This window comes from Physeter macrocephalus, chromosome 1 (genome assembly GCF_002837175.3).
Source record: "Physeter macrocephalus isolate SW-GA chromosome 1, ASM283717v5, whole genome shotgun sequence".
NCBI classification, from domain to species: domain Eukaryota; kingdom Metazoa; phylum Chordata; class Mammalia; order Artiodactyla; family Physeteridae; genus Physeter; species Physeter macrocephalus.
The window spans coordinates 81,964,129-81,980,574 of NC_041214.2; the positions used below are offsets into that span (position 1 = coordinate 81,964,129).

The window sequence follows — 16,446 nt, forward strand, 5'->3', positions numbered from 1 at the left end:
GGTAGACTGTAACACTTTAGAAGAAGTAATTAAACATATTAACTGGTTGCCTACATGACTTTATAAATAAGATGTTGTTAAACAAGATCGCACATCTGGTTTGTTTTTTAACTGTGAAGATCGCTCATAAGAATCTTTTCCCTGGCAAAATGACGAAAATTTCAAGTTTGTATTCTTGTCAATTCAACAAGAAATTACTGATTATTTACTAAGTTCAAGATATTCTGCTATGGGTACAGGTTTAATAAAAGAGCTGAAAAAAAAAAAGATCTGAGTATATCACTACCTATAATATAGAGTTGGTGAGGGAGACAGATATGAAATTAATGAACTAGATTATAAATGATCTAACTGATCATATCTACTGAGGGATAAATAGAAAAGACATTGAACAGCAGACCAGAGTTTAGTCATCAGCAACGATTGCTGTGCTGTATAAGTTCAGTGGCAATATTCACATCACGCTCTTTATGAAGGGTAACTCTCAGGCATTAAGCAGCTCAGTGGTTCTGCCATCTAGTTAACACTTGATGCTTGCTATTCTTGAGAAAATCTGGGGAATTAACAAATAAACAAAGAGCACATTCTTATCCCCCAAACCTCCCAGTTTATTATGGGACAGGAGACACATACAAACAAATCTTATCAAGATAGAAAATAAGTACCAGAGGAGAGTATAGATAAACTTCAGCAGGAATTCTGATGATCATTTCTATTTGAAAGCTCAGGAAATATATTGGCCATGTGAAAGAGCAGGGAAAGAAATTATTCTAGGCAAAGAGAACCATTCAAGTTAGTTAGGTTAAAGGCTTAAGCGTGTGAAACATTCGATGGAAGAAAACAGGAAATTGTGATGCTTAGAGAGAATACTTACCTCACTTGGAGTAATGCAAATTATTATTTTTTTTAAATTTCTTGGACCCACAGAACATATGTATCCACTCGCAGTTTGAGACCCTTTGACTTAAGTGTAGACATGAATTTGGTAAATTGTAGCATGGGAGGAGGGTCAGTTTGGTTTGGCTAAAACCCAACAAACAAGAGGAGTATGGGAATAGACAAAGAGTTGAGTTGGGTTCACTTTAAGGAAAACAGTAGTACATTCTAACCTGGTGGCCTTGCTGAACTGATTATAGGGTACAGAATGTGGGGGACTAGAGGATGGGTGGTTGGAGGCGTCGAGGTGCCTGCACGCTCATGTGACGTCAGACTCTGCCATGTCGTGTGCTCATTGTCAAGAGAAATGAGTGTGTTGGGACTATGATTAAGTCTCTCTGGATGACTGTTCTTTTCATAAGGACTTCTTCACTGTCTAGTTTTTCTTTCCCAACATTTATTCAGAATATATCAAGGGCCAGTTCTTGGAGTAGGAATAGTGAGTCCCTTCACTTTACAGCCTAATGGGAGATAAAGGTGCATATCCCACTAATTAGAAAACAAGAACCATGTTGACAAACTGTTGGACTAGAGATATAAAACAAGGCTGATAAAACCTTACCTGAATTAATTATTTCTAATTAGAAAGATTATCGGACTCTTCCTCTGGTAAAAAGTAAAATGTAAGAAGTGTGTGTGTGTGTGTATGTGTGTGTGTGTGTGTGTGTGAGAGAGAGAGAGAGAGAGAGAGAGAGACTCTTATTTTGTGCAGTATGACCCTCTCACTTCCTTTGTGGATATAGGTTAGCTGAGTGGGGTGCCTATCAGAAGTATATTGTCTTCAGTGATGTGAGCTTACTTTTTGTCCCTTTTGTCTATCCAAGTTATTCTTTGTGTTTAGGAAGGACATATAGTTCACCTATAGATTAAAAAAAGTTACTTCATTGTGTTTACTTATCATCCTCCCAAGAAGCTGAGAGCTTTTATGGATATTATTCAAGCCATTTCCCACCACACCCTCTTAAAGAGGTACAAAAAGAGCAAGTATTTTTACCATCTCAATTTTGTACCTCCATAGCACAGGGTGGTGAATCAGAAACTAATTTAGAAATAAAACCCATGTGATTTATCTTGGAATTGGGTATGGTTTGTTCTGATGGATGTTACTACCTGCTTTCTTTCAAATGAGAGCTAGATGGTTCTATAAAATATGGCTTTTAAAAATAGCCCTCTCTTCAGTGGTTAGGTAGAGTATCAAGATGATTTTTCTATAACCTCAACTTTATAGTGGAGCCGTATGGATTTAGTGATGTCAGCTTCTCTAGATGAAGGGAATCAGCACAAACCATCTCTGCTATTGAATTAAATAGATGTGGCCCAGAGATATTTTATTTGACTTTCAGTAAGGGTCTATTAGAAAAAGAGACAACTCAGCTGCGGGAAATTGATCAGATAGAAGGAAAACTAAGGAGGATATAGAAGAAGAAAAACAAAATCTATTTTGTGAATAATTGATACTGGGAAACAAATGTATTCCAAACTGTTGTCTCTTTTTCTTGAGGTTTAAGAATTAACACATCACATGTAAAATTAAGCTCTCTGGAGGACCTTTGGCATAGGAAGGAAATTTAGGGTTTTAAATATGGGGCTTTAAAATTTTACTATTCTTTGTATGTTGAAAGGCACTCAGACGTATAGCAGTCATGAGTTTTAGTGACAAAACACTGGCCTGAGAGTTGGGAGCCTTAGCTGCTGCCTCGCACTGCCATCCCTAACTGGCTTTCTGTTGATGGACAAATAACTTCCCCTTCTTGGGTCTTAATTTTCTTATGTGTAAAAACATGGAACCAGACTAGCTGCTTACTCAACCCTTTCATCCTCTGTAATAGATAAATCACCAATCCCTTGCTTCTGAATTCCGCTTTGCTAGGACTCCTCTTGTGTCTTAATGTGGGTACACAGCACAGGCAAGCACATTTTCCAGAACCATTCCTGAAAGGACCTGTAAACCAGTGTGTTCTGTTTGAAACGTGGAACAAAACCTGTTCTACACAGTAGCTCTGCTGCATGGAATCTAAAGACTTTGTTACGATCTTTCTTTTCTTTTGGTTCTCTAAGGGCAAGGAGGTTGGGGGGATTTGGTAAAACCCAGAACACAAAAGCAACACTTTTATATCTGAGAAAATGAATACTTCCTAATCATTGTTTTTTGTGGAGGCGAGGTGGGCGGTGAGGGATTGCACTCATAAGATTAGTCATAAATGCGAATACTGTCTGGAGCTGGTGAAAGGAGAAGTAACTCACTCCTTCTGTTATTCTCTCACTGCCTCTAATGTGCTACCTCTATCTTCCTCACAAGTCCCGGAGGCAGTGTTCCTTCCAAACAACTACCCGCCTAACCAGTTCATTGGAATGTCTTTCTGCAGACTGTCTCCTCATTCAGATTTCTTCTGAAAATGAACCTCTCTAAAGGCATAAATCACATTAAAAAATAGTGGTAAATGTTGCACACAAAATCTCTCCTTTGGTTTTAAAAAATGCACAAATCCACCTACCTACCCCTCCTTGAAATAGTAAAAGCAAAAGCATTTAGGACAATAGTCACCTTACTCTTTTTAAAGAGAAGACTTTTTTCTTGGTTGCATTTGTTCTTTGGGGTGACAGGAATTAAGCTCTTTTGATTCAGTCTTTCCTCTTTATCACATGCATGCCTCGTGATCCCTCATCCTGCAGCCTAGGGGTGATTTTATGAAAATATTAACTCATGTTATCTTTGCTGGCATTTTTAAATTAACAAACAATAAAATTTGAAGCAAAAATTATAAACTATGGATGAACACAAATCTTGCCTTATAACAAGTTTTGCCTTCATATGCATATAAAAAGGTCTTAATCTAGGAGAGAAATTTAATAATTACTGAGTACGTACTGCAAAACTTTTCTTCTTTGTATAATAGCATCTTAGGCAATAACCAAGGTGTCAGTGAATTTTTTTTTTCCTTTTTTCCTGATCCAACTGCCTATCTAGTTCTACTAAAAAACCCTGAGTGGGAAGGAGTCACATAACATTTTCTTATTCTGATTGTGTACAGTTCCTAACTAAATAGGGATGGTTTGTAACTTGAATTCATGAAAAAAAAAAAAAAGAGTAAAAGTGTGCCAATCTATCAATTTGTGTAGTGAAAATAGGATACTCTTCATAGTGTCCTAGAAATTGAATTTCTTCCTGTATCTGATGAAAGTCTGAAGGGTGAAGGATAAAATAGGCATTTTCTTTGCTGCTTCTGTTTTTGAAGGAATTTTCAGAATCATTTGAGGTTTGGCAAATTTCAAGTGTAGTTTTGATTTCTAGTTCCTCTCCTGTAACAATGTAATGAAACTATCCTATTCGTCTATCAAGTTCATCTAAAGAGTAGCCCGTGGTTGGAAAACCACGAGTCTCAGTTTTTATCATGAAGAGTGTAGGGTGCTAAATTATCTGATAGGCAATAGAAACAAGCCATTATCTTATGACTGAATTATAAGAAGAAAGAGACTCTTGGTTCAAATACCCCTGTAGACTGTGCAGTCTATACAAAAAAAGACTTGTACAGAGAAGAGGATGTTACCTTAGAAGTTTGGAAACCTGAATTCTGGTCATGAATTCTATACTATTTAGCTGAGTGATCTGACACATGTCACTAACCCTCTCTAGTTTCAGTTTCTTCACTTAAAAATAATCTAGATAACTGATATTCAAATCTAGATAAGTTGATATCTAGATATCTAGATTTAGATATCAAGGGTTTCTTAGAATAACCCATAAAACTGAACTCTCATGCTATCACATACAACAAATCAAGTAATATTTTATTATTAGAGATTTATTTCAAGGGCTAAATACTTGGGGCTCTGGGTTCAAATATCCTGGGCATATGAATAACTAACCCTCTCTAAGCTTTAGGGTTTTTGCTGTTGTTATTTTTTGTTTTCTTTTCTAATATGGGATTAATATGACTACTATGAAAACAATGAGATAGTAAATATAAAGAGATCATCGCAACAGCATTGCTCAATAAATATTGGCTTTTTTTAATATTTACTTTTTATTAAGTCAGTCATGGAACACAAAGGATTGTTTTAAATAAGCACAATTTACGGGGTAGTTTTGCATAGAAATTATAGTGCTTTACCAGCCTCAAATCCATTTTTAAATTTTGGCATAGGTGTTATTATTGTGCAATTCTTTTTAAAAACAATGTTGAATCCCAAAGATAATAAGTAGTTGCAAATTATTATTTTAAACTCTCTTTACAATCTCTGGATAATTGTTCATCAAATTGCTCCAAAATCCTGAAAGGTCTATAAATGTATGAATGTATGTATGTAGGTATGTATCTATCCATATCATTCTCTAAAATTTTGATTCTATGTAATGATCAAGTTAAATAGCAGAATAGAAATTTATTCTGAGTGAAAAGAAAAGTAAAATTTTATTTCATTAAATGTTATCTATAGTCAGTCCCTTTGAGAATATTGGGCATAAAACAAAGTTATAGATGTTGTTATATATGTGTGTATTTTTGTTGCAATTCATGTCTGAGAAACCAGCTCTTCCATCTATTTGGATTAGAGATTGTGTGCCCAGTGGATGCAAGAGCTATGTTTGATCCTTCCTTGGTATTCTCCCACTTAGTTGGTATTCATTTGAAGCATAATCATTTGTTTAGTTTTAATCCAATAGATAAAATAATATGGTCTCTGAGTAAAAATGTGATTATAATAAATATATACTATAGATAGTTGATGTACCCTCTCTGAGATGCATCAAAAGAGAAATAAAACTTTTTTTAAAAGACTGTACCCATTTAGACATTCAAACATGCTCCACTTCAAAGTGGCTATCTTGGGCAATTCTGTTCCTGGACCATCTCCTTTGTCACTCATCTTCAATGAAAGCTTAGCAGGAGCATAAGAAAATGTGTCCTTATTCTAATGCTAACTTCTTTCTGAATTAGAATCATCTTATCCAATTTGATCACTCATTTTATATACTAAATTTGGCAGTGCTGAATACATTTTTGGTTCATTTTTTTAAAGGCTGGAAATTTGTCACCACTGATTACATTCCAATAATGAGTCACAAACTGATTCATAAATGACAACAGATTGTTCACCAGGCTCAGAGTTCCATAAAAGCAGGAACCATTACTTTCTTTTCTTTAAAAAACATTACAGAGCCTGGCACCATTTAGTTTATGGCCAATGTGTTTTGAATGGTTTGGAGATACAGTGGGCTCACCTCTTTAAATTGTGAGCACCTTAAGGAAGTTATATGATCTGAGTCTTCTGTATGCCACATAGAACCTGATGAAGATGCTATACTAAGTGGCCCTTAATCTGTTAATTTAAAATCAGGTCAGTCCTACTTTCTCATTGTCTTGATGTAACTTTTGAAAACTAGATACAATCCCTCTAACAATTTCTTGTCTATCCTTTTTGGAAGTTTGCCATCCCCCTATGTTTTCTATGGCTTTTTTTTGTTCATCTGGAACGTGTACATATTAATTTCAAATGCTTCTTTGACATCTATTAAACAGTTTGCAATAGATTTAAGCAACAGAAGTTTGGGCATTTGGGCAATTGTCAAAAAGTTTTGTGCCTAGAAGGCTGTTCTTTTTTTCTTTGAACAACATTTTTCTCTGACTTCATGCAAATTTGAAGAGGCTAATCCAAGTCATCACTAAAGATTATTAGGCAACAAAACATTTAATGTTGCAAGTTTTCTCTTGAAATTAATTAGTCACTTCCACTGTATAAATTATGTTATACGCCAGAGGTTTTAGTTTGAATGAATCAAAACTAATTGCAGTAAGGATTTAGAAAATGATACATATTCATCAAAAACAAACAAATAAATAAAATATCTTATGTTTGAATAACCTTCTGCAATTTAAAAAAGTTATTTCACATCCATTATCACTCTTGATCTTCACAACTACATGAAATGTGTATCTAGTGCCATTCTAAGTACATTAACTCTTCGGATTGGGTGTAATTAAGTGTTATTAAAAGCCATTTAACTTCATTAATGTACAGGTTAGTATGTATGACTAAATAAAAGGCATCCATAATATTCTATACTGCTAAAGAAGTGAAACTATGGCTCTTGTTCTGGAGCTCCAAGTCAGAAAGAATAGGATCTCAAAGACACATTTTCTTTAACATTGTTTCCTACTCTACCTGCAGGTGACATTTATAATATTATATGTTATAATATATATAATATAACCATGAAAGATATTTTCAGCACTGACCACCTAATTGGTCCTGAAGAAACCATCACTTTATTACTCATGATTGCCTTCTTTTCGATAATATTACAAACGGTTTCTTAGACCTCCTGAGTTAAATACTTGGGCATACTCAATTGTATCAGTACTACTTAAGAATGAATAAGGGTTTGCTTGGTTGATTGCTGGTTATCAGAGAGTGAGATCTTGTCTGTCATTCAACTAAATCAGAAAACGTCTGGGCAACATCTCTTAATGTTGATCAATAGGTCAGTTCTCATCAACGTTCAGCAAATTCATTGATTCACTTAAAATATGTTGAAAATTTTCACTGTACAAGACCCAGTTTAGTATTTGTATGCCCAACCTAATGGTTTTAGTCGGGTTATTTTCCTCAGTAGGGTTTGATAGTGTATTGAAAACCTTGTTTGTTGAGCATAGTGAAGTGATAAATTGTGCTTTTGTTTACATGGCTAATTGTAAGGGTTTGGAAACACTCCTTTGATGTACTAAGAGCAGTTAATGAAGACAGTTAAATAAACAAACCTTTCTAATGAATCTAGGAGTTCATACAGACACACTCTGCTAATTTGCTTCTTGTACCTGGCCCAGACTTTTATGTATCTCTTCCCAAGAGGAACACCTATTTTGAATTTAATGGAAAACCAGATTGTTTATCATCATAACCTAACACTATACTCACTCACTTAGAATGTCAGTGCTAGAACTGGCTTTAAAGATCTTCTATTGTTAATACTTTGTTTTGTTTTTTTTTTTTCCAATAAGAAAACCGAAGCTCAGAAAAGTGAAGTGACAAGCCCTAGATTACACAGCCAGTTGGTGAAAGAGCCAGCCTAGAATCCAGGTTTTCTGATCGTTCCCACCACACTATGGTGCTTGCCTTTAATGTTTTAATTATATATAATATATCTTGAACCTAACTCTGTATTTCACCAGTTAATATGTACCAACTTGAGACTATCAAACTTTTTTTGGATAATGTTAAACAGTTGCTCTCACATTGTCAATTTTCCCTAACTGCAACTCATATTTACTTGGAGAAAGTATTGAGACTTTTCCTCTAATGTGTTTGGTGTTCACTCAGTGTCAAGTTTAGTGCCTAGACTGTCATGTTTGATGGAAAGGTAGATTGAATTTCTGCCGCATTGTCAGGAACTGTGCTCTAAGAGCATGCCATCCCCAGTCCCCAGATAATCCCGTCCTGCAGCCTTGGTGGTGTAATGAATTCGTCTTGCACGAGTCTGCTGCTTCTGGAGGGCTAAGCGGGGGATCAAATCCCGCCTTTGTAGTGAGACAAGCTGCCGGAGAAGTGATTGATATTGCAGACAGAAGTAGGACTTCAAGGAAGGAATAAGCAGATAAGTGGGGGTAATAAGTAGATAATACTACTACTTTGCACTTAGTGTCTTTTATCTGAGCATCTGAAGGCAGCTGTATCTTCAAACATCAAGGCCCCTCAGTGTAAAGAGAGAATAGGGTCTCTCCATTTACTCAGTGGGCGCCTCCACGATCAATAAATCAGTGAAAAGATTTCCAAAGGAAGACCAGTGGTAATTTTTTTTTTCTTTCTCTGGGAAGCTAAGTCACCGGGATATGAAGCAATCGCTCTAAATGTTATCTTGATCTTGGTGCAATGTTCTGTATGCACTTTCGCCTACAATGTTTGTATCTGAAAAAAGAAACTTCTACTGTATCAACTAAGACATTTACTGTATTTTTTAATCCCTTCTGATCATGTCAGACTATACTCCCTTTGAGTCTCATTCTTGCATTTATTTTACTCCTGAGAAATTTCTCTTGTGAATCTTATTTTAGGTCTAAGTCCTTATATCGTAAATCTTTCAGACAGCTTCAAGCCATTATGTCTCCAAGAAACCATTGTGAAGTGAAGCTGTGTTTAATAAGGTGGATGGACCCAGATCTCTTTGAGTATGCCTTCATTAATTTTGTACACATCTTGTTAATTCAGACAAAGAGGGTGAGCTGCCAACCAAAATTGTTTCCTTTTAGCAGACCATGACTCGAAATTCAGAAGCCAGTCCTTAGGAGAGCTGAAGAACAATACTGGCTGCCACATGTTTTTTGTAAGTTATGTAACTTCATTCCTTATTAAGTAGAGACTCAAGATGTTAAACCACCATGCGTATATACTAAGGGACATTGAAAATACTGTTGAATCATCTTCTCCACCTTATTTTTTTTTGTTCTTTTTTTTCTGTTTTGTTTGCTAGTTGACTATGTTGTGTGAAAAGGAGATTTTTGTTGTTGTTTTTCTTTAATTATAGAAAACTCAGGGTCAGGGAAGGTCTCAAAAGTTACCAGATCTAACCATGAAAGTAGTCTGGCCTTTAGCTCCATATTTACAGTGTGAAAGTAACTGGTCTAATTTGAGGTGGAAAGGAGGACACAGATTCATCCAGTCTGTGTCCCCTGAAGATCAGAAAAATATCACTTGATATGGAAAACAAACAAAAAAGCAAAACAAACAAACAAACAAAACCAACCACTTAATTCTTGGCTAGATGTTTCATGTTTTGTCTAAAGATAAATTTGTTTTCTTTTAACAAACAACATTTCCTTTAAAACAAATTTCATACTTGGCAGAAGATAAAAGAACTATATATATTCAGTAGTGCCTCTGCAGACATCTTTCATTGTGGCCAGATTCTTTTGTGAGCTCATGGGTTGAGACAATGAAAGATAAAATGTGAAAGCAGTTGTATTCATCTGTGTGTTTGGGGGAAAGAGTGTGATGAGGAGACCCCACAGATGATTGCATGTATCACTTATTTGGCAATTGCATTCTACTGTTGGTTTTTCTCATCTCTTTTCTTTTTCCCTCCCACTTTAAAGGTTATAAAACACATTGTCTCATTTGACAATTCTCACTGTAACCTTGTAACTGAGGTGATGTAAGTGGTGGTATCCCCATTAATAAATGTGAAAATGGAGTTTCAGGTCTCTGCCAAGCCCACAGACTTAGCAAGTATCAGGACCAGGACTTTAAGGCAGGCCTTTTGACCTAAAGCCGCTGCTCTTCCAGCCAGGGATCAAAAATATTCAGGAAAAATAATTCCAGAAAGTTCCAAAAAGCAAAATTTGAATTTGCCACAGCAGCAGCTATGTACACAGTGCTATTAGCTATTATAAGTAACCTAGAGGTGATTTAATGTATATGGGAGGAAGTGCGTAGCTTATATGCAAATGCTATGCCATTTTGTATAAGGGACTTGAGCATCTGGGGTTTTGGTATCGCTGGGGTTCCTGGAATCAATCCTCTGCAGATACTTAGGAACAATGACATAGCACATCAGTCTGTTAATATGAAGGGCTGTACAAATGTTAGTAAATACTGTCATCAAATATATCCTCAAGACCCATGTCCTCAATTGACCTTTTGGGTGCAAGTCTTTCTACAGAAAGGAAATAGAGTTTAAAACTATGTATACATAAGTCATTTGCCATGAGCTGAATTCACTTGCTTTAGCTTATTAGGTAGATAAGCTTTTCATAACCCCAAACTCTCTTGTCCCTCAAGCCAGTCTTACTTCCTTTTTTATTTTTCAGCCCAAACCCAGGGGATGCCGCTCCTCTTGCTAGATGCCAGGTTTTGTCCTTTCAGTGTAAAGTGAAAACTACCTTCTACACAACTACCTGATGTCACTTTTTCCTCTCCTTGTTTCCTCTTAGTTTTGTCTTTCTATTTGCTTGAGCGTGCTCTTTTCTTCCAAGCTTTTTTGAGGTAACTTTTCAATATACATGAGTACCCATTATACTTCTTGGAGTATCTGAAGCATCATGTCATCAGTTTTTACAGATATCTAACTTGCCTTTTTCACTTAATTCATATTTCTTTTACCTTTTAGGAGGCTCAAACTTAAAACTGAAAAACTTTTCACCAGAGAGAAACAGAGATTAACAGAGATTAACATTTACTAATACCTTCATGTGTTTATTAGAAAACCCATCATAGTGACCAAAAGTTAACAGATTTCAAAGCAGAACTTGAGGCAGCTGAATGGAGTCCATGAGATGCAATTCTGGTACCCTTAGAATGCAAGCCATGGCAACATATGTAAACACATATTTCTCTTAGTTAAATGCAATGGGGAATGTAATTTTTTCAAATGATGCAATACTACGAATGAGGAGTGCCACTTCATATTCACAAAGTAGTTGCAAAGCTTGGGAAGCTTATTTTCCATCTTTGGGTTTTATATCGTCTGTCTCTAAAATGAAAACTTTTGGCTATATGATTTCTAAAGTTTCTTAATGATGTAATAGTTTTTAGTTCTATTTTTACCAGTGCTTAGAATGACTGCTCCTGTTGCCATCACTAAAAGTCAGGCATTGTCTTTCATCCCTTATCTTTAGAATACCACGTTTCTCTCCAGAGAAAGTGACGGGACCCTTTGTCCTTTCCCTGCTCTTCTTGCAGGGGCAAGAGAAGAGAAAGTGTGTCTACCTATAGTCCTAGGAAATAATGGGAAAAGGAATTATGAGCAAATTCTTAATTGCTTGCTAACTACTGAGACCCATAGTCTTATAGAAGAATAATGATGAAGAAATGGGTCCTTGTGTTTGAATCCCTTAACCATCTTGAGAACAAACTCGAATATCCCTTCTAGGCCAGCCCCAGCTGGGTTAGAGTCCTCCAAGCCTGTGGATCTGTTGGAGGACTGGTTTTGCTTTACAGTTCTAAATTTAAGTGTTAGCCCCAGATAGGCAGAGCACTGAACTCTCTAATTAGCCTTGCAGGTCAGTCTTTAAAGAAGTAAGGGTACAGCATCTAGTAGTTTAAAATGGCATTCTGTGCATTGTTTGCTGAAGGTCAGAGAGCAAATGCTGTTGTGACAGTTGGGTGAACTTGGCAGGCACACTTCTCTGGAGGGGATGAGAGAGGGAAGAATAGTTGATGTTGATCTTTGGTGATAGCAGTGGTAGAAGACTGTCCCTTAAACTCTAGAGTCTCTTTGATATCCTTTCAATTCATGTGGAGATTTTCCATTTTTAATCCAAGGAATCAGAGAGATAGAGTCACAGGAGATAAGAGATGATCTAGCCCAAACCTTTATCTTCAGGGAAGATTTTTGCTTCTTTATTTTTGCTTTATAAATGTAAAAGCCAAATTTATTGAACCATAATTTATGTATAAAAAGGCATCCAAGTATGTGAATGAATCTTGACAAATGTATACACCTCTGTAACCGTTCCTTTTTTTTTTTTAATTTAAAAGCTAAATCGATTGAACTATAATTTCAGGGACATTTTAACTCATAAATCATAAAGGCTTAGTTCCCTTAAGTATGAGAAAGATAAAGATAACTGGAGTCCACCACAATCGTATTCCAACATATCTCTCCTATACCACCTTCCATCTCCCATGTCCCGCCAAGCTCACCTAACTCCATCTTATTCTTCTGAATACATAATTTCATGTTTTTGTCTTTTGGCCCATGCTTTTGTTTTCATTCAGAAATGTCTCCTTTCTCTTCCTCCCAAATCCTTCTCAACCTTAAAGACTCAACTCCTTATCTTCAAATGGGGAATTAATCAGTCTTCCTGTGTTTCCATAGAACTGCTACTTGTAACTTATCACTTAGTATTTATTTTAGTTACTAGTTTACATACATTTGTAAACATATTAATTTTTTTTTACATATGTCTCTTCCACTGGATCAGGAAGTCTTTGGACAGATAATCTTATTCTTTTTTGAGTCATATTGCAAGACCATGCACAATAAAGAATTCGGTTAATGTTAGACATGAAAAGTATATGTGTGTATATGTGAAAGAAATAATATGGTCTCTAAATGATGGTCTCAAATATCCCTTCTAACATTAGTGTACCCCCAATGGATCTATTATTTCACCTTAAGGTAAAAACAAATCAACTAATTTTTAAGCAGCTACTATCTATGTTAGCCTTGACTTTTGTTTTTCTATCTAGATTGCCTATTTAGAAAGGGAGAGGAAGTAATACTCAAATCTGACCATTTTCCCAGTGAGGTGTACCAACATGCACGTTTGATCTATTCCTCTCTAGAGTAACAGTGGAGATAAAAGGGGAGGTGATCTGATGTTTGAGGATCATGCATGAGTTTTAGTTTACCTAAATAGTCTTCTAGCTATTGACCATGACTAAAATGTATTATGGTTGCTGAATAAAAATTGTAAGAATATGAACCATTTGAGGAATGAGTTGGGAGAGAAGAAGATGAATGTTATCTTTTAAAGAGATGCTCAGACTGAAGTATTGGTATCCTGGTTCGGTCATAATCCTACTCACAGATTCAGGACACATCACTTATACTGTCATTGACTCAGCCCTTTGACACTGTTACTTAAACTCCTTACCTCGCAGAGAATCTATCTGAATTACAAAATCTAGTGCATAAAAAGGAATAATTTTAAAAGAGGAGCGTAAGTAGTTGATTAAGATGGGAGTAGTATATACGCATTTCATTCACTGAGCAACTGAGTTACAAGTAATGCCTCAGATTTATTTTCATTTTGTTGGGGCAGCTGCTCCATCTACTCCATAGCGTGCGTGTGTGTGTGTGTGTGTGTGTGTGTGTGTGTGTGTGTGTGTGTGTGTGTGTGTATGTGTGTTTTCAGATTATGTATAATGACGTCTGACTTTGCACGTTTCTTTCTGTGATTTGAACACAACAACTGCACTGGGTTCCATTTGAAGAAATGATTTCTTTATTATTAGGAAGCTATTATACTGAGTTTCTCTTTACTTTTAAGCAACGTATAGTTGAATCCTAAAGTCAGTGTCAGTCTTTGTTGGAAATTACCTAGAGATTTTAGACGCAGCTCTCCTCTTGAGTCTTTTTTTTTTTTCTTTAATCTCTTTGAGACAGCTGTTGCAGAATTGTCCAGTTAATGATCAATGCAGATAATGTTTTCTTACAAAATCAAACCAGTGGCCTCCTCAGGCCAGAAGATCTGGCTTAACCACTCAGGTCACGGAGGCACACCTACTTGGTTGCACCCCTTTTTAATCAAGCTGTGAATCAAGCTTGGGAAGCTGGAATTAAGTCAGTTCATTGTGTCTGTAATAGTAGGAAGCTCAGGAGATCAACATGAAGGGGAAAAAGCTGCTAAAGGGGAAAGAATATCTTTGGGAGTCATTTGTGGCAACAGGACCGCTCATTTTTCCTGCCTAGCAAGCAAACAAATTGATTTACTCTGAGGCTGAATTCATCCCCATTGTTAAGGCCTGTGTGTGACAGGGTAATCTCTTCTGTGAAAGGCAACTTATATGGCACAGGAACACATGCAGCCTTAAGCATAGTTTATGTGTGAATTTGGATATAACATTTAACCCCTCTGTAATCTGATTTCCTCATCTGAGAAGTGGGAGTAATAATTTCAGGCCTGCTTTGCAGATGTGTCTGATGAATCAAACCAGAATAGTCATCTGTTAAACAGAATTTGAGTGCCTATTCTATACACTTCCCAAGCTGCAGAAGTGCAGAACTAAATCTGGCATCACCCTTGTTCTCATATTTTTGTGTGGGACTCATGAAAACCAAATTAAAAAGCAATGAGATGAGATCTATAATAATATAGGTATCCATAGAATTGGGTAAAAATTAAGAAGCCAAAGTAACTGGATGCTTAGAGAAGACAAGAAATGATCCAAAGGTGCTAGCACCATGCTGGGTACATAACAGACACGCAAATGTTGAGTAAAATAGAGGAAACATGTTATATGGGAGTTGAAAAACGCATTTGGGTTTGCCTGTCTGAGAGGATGGAGGAACCAGGGTGTACAAAGCTGCAGCATTGGGAAATATAAGATCTATTTGCTCTTAAACTGCAATGTATGATATACATCCTAAGGCTCTTATTATAAATCCCCTAAACTTCTGCATCCTTCTTTGTCCATTAATAGGACTTTTTAAATAGAGGCACTCCTAGACAGAAACATAGACTACTTTAAAACTAGAATTGATCATGGGATCCATATGACCACATTGTCATGTATGTACTCTTGATGTTAGATTTGGTTTTCCTTTTTGAAAGGAAAACCAAACCCTTTTCCCCAGGGTTTACCTCCAAACCTTACCTATGAGACTTCTAATTCCATGTGTGCTTTACTTTCTTCTGTATTCAGAGTTTCTGGGACAAAAATGACACCAAGAAGCCATTTTTTAAAATGTTTTTATATTTTTTTGGACCAAGGCTTATTGTACCCCACAGTTAGAGTGAGTGGTACTTTTACTATCATGGCCTGCTGTCACAGAGTGAAGATTACAGCAGCCTGGTGACATCTCTGTCTGAAAGAGCAGCCAGTGCATGCTGCTTTCCCAGTTCTGAGAAAACACCACAGTTTGTCATTCCTAAATTACTTTTACCCCTCTGCTGAAGGTGGTTAGGGATATCATTTATACTGGGTCCAGCTAGGGATTCAGTCTTTCTTTTTTTTCCTGATCATTTTGACTTATTTTTAAAATGTAACTTTCCTTGTTTTATGTAGCATTTTTCTGCCCAAACAGACATTATCACAACAGTTGCATGGTAAGAGTGTAGTTAGTGTCCCTTAGAAGTGTATGGAGACCATAATTGTGTGGGTTTATTTCTGGGCTCTCTATCTTGTTGCATTGATCTATGTGTGTGTTTTTGGCCAGTACCATGGAGACCATAATTGTGTGGGTTTATTTCTGGGCTCTCTATCTTGTTGCATTGATCTATGTGTGTGTTTTTGTGCCAGTACCATACTGTTTTGATTAATATAGCTTTGTGGTATAGTCTGAAGTCAGGGTGCATGATCTTCTTCTTTGGCTATTTGGGGTCTTTTGTGTTTCCATACAAATTTTAAAATTATTTGTTCTAGTTCTGTGAAAAGTGCCATTGATATTTTGATAGGGATTGCGTTGACAGAAGAATGGATAAAGATGTGAGATATATTATATACACACACACACACACACACACACAATATATATATATATACGTATACATACAGTGGAATATTACTCAGCCATAAAAAAAATAATAAAAATTTACCATTTGCAGCAACGTGGATGGACTTGGAGGGCATTATGCTAAGTGAAATAAGTCAGAGAAAGACAAATAGTGTATGTAGAATCACTTGTATGTAGAATCTAAAAAATACAACAAAGTAGTGAATAAAACACAAAAGAAGGGCTTCCCTGGTGGCGCAGTGGTTGCGCGTCCGCCTGCCGATGCAGGGGAACCGGGTTCGCGCCCCGGTCTGGGAGGATCCCACGTGCCGCGGAGCGGCTGCGCCCGTGAGCCATGG

The 16,446-nt window shown here is 36.4% G+C and overlaps 1 protein-coding gene across 19 annotated transcripts in view; it reads left to right on the top strand.

The window, feature by feature from the left end:
* TP63 (tumor protein p63) overlaps window positions 1-16,446 on the top strand; it is a 235,575-nt gene that overhangs the window by 107,112 nt on the left and 112,017 nt on the right. The window lies entirely within an intron of this gene.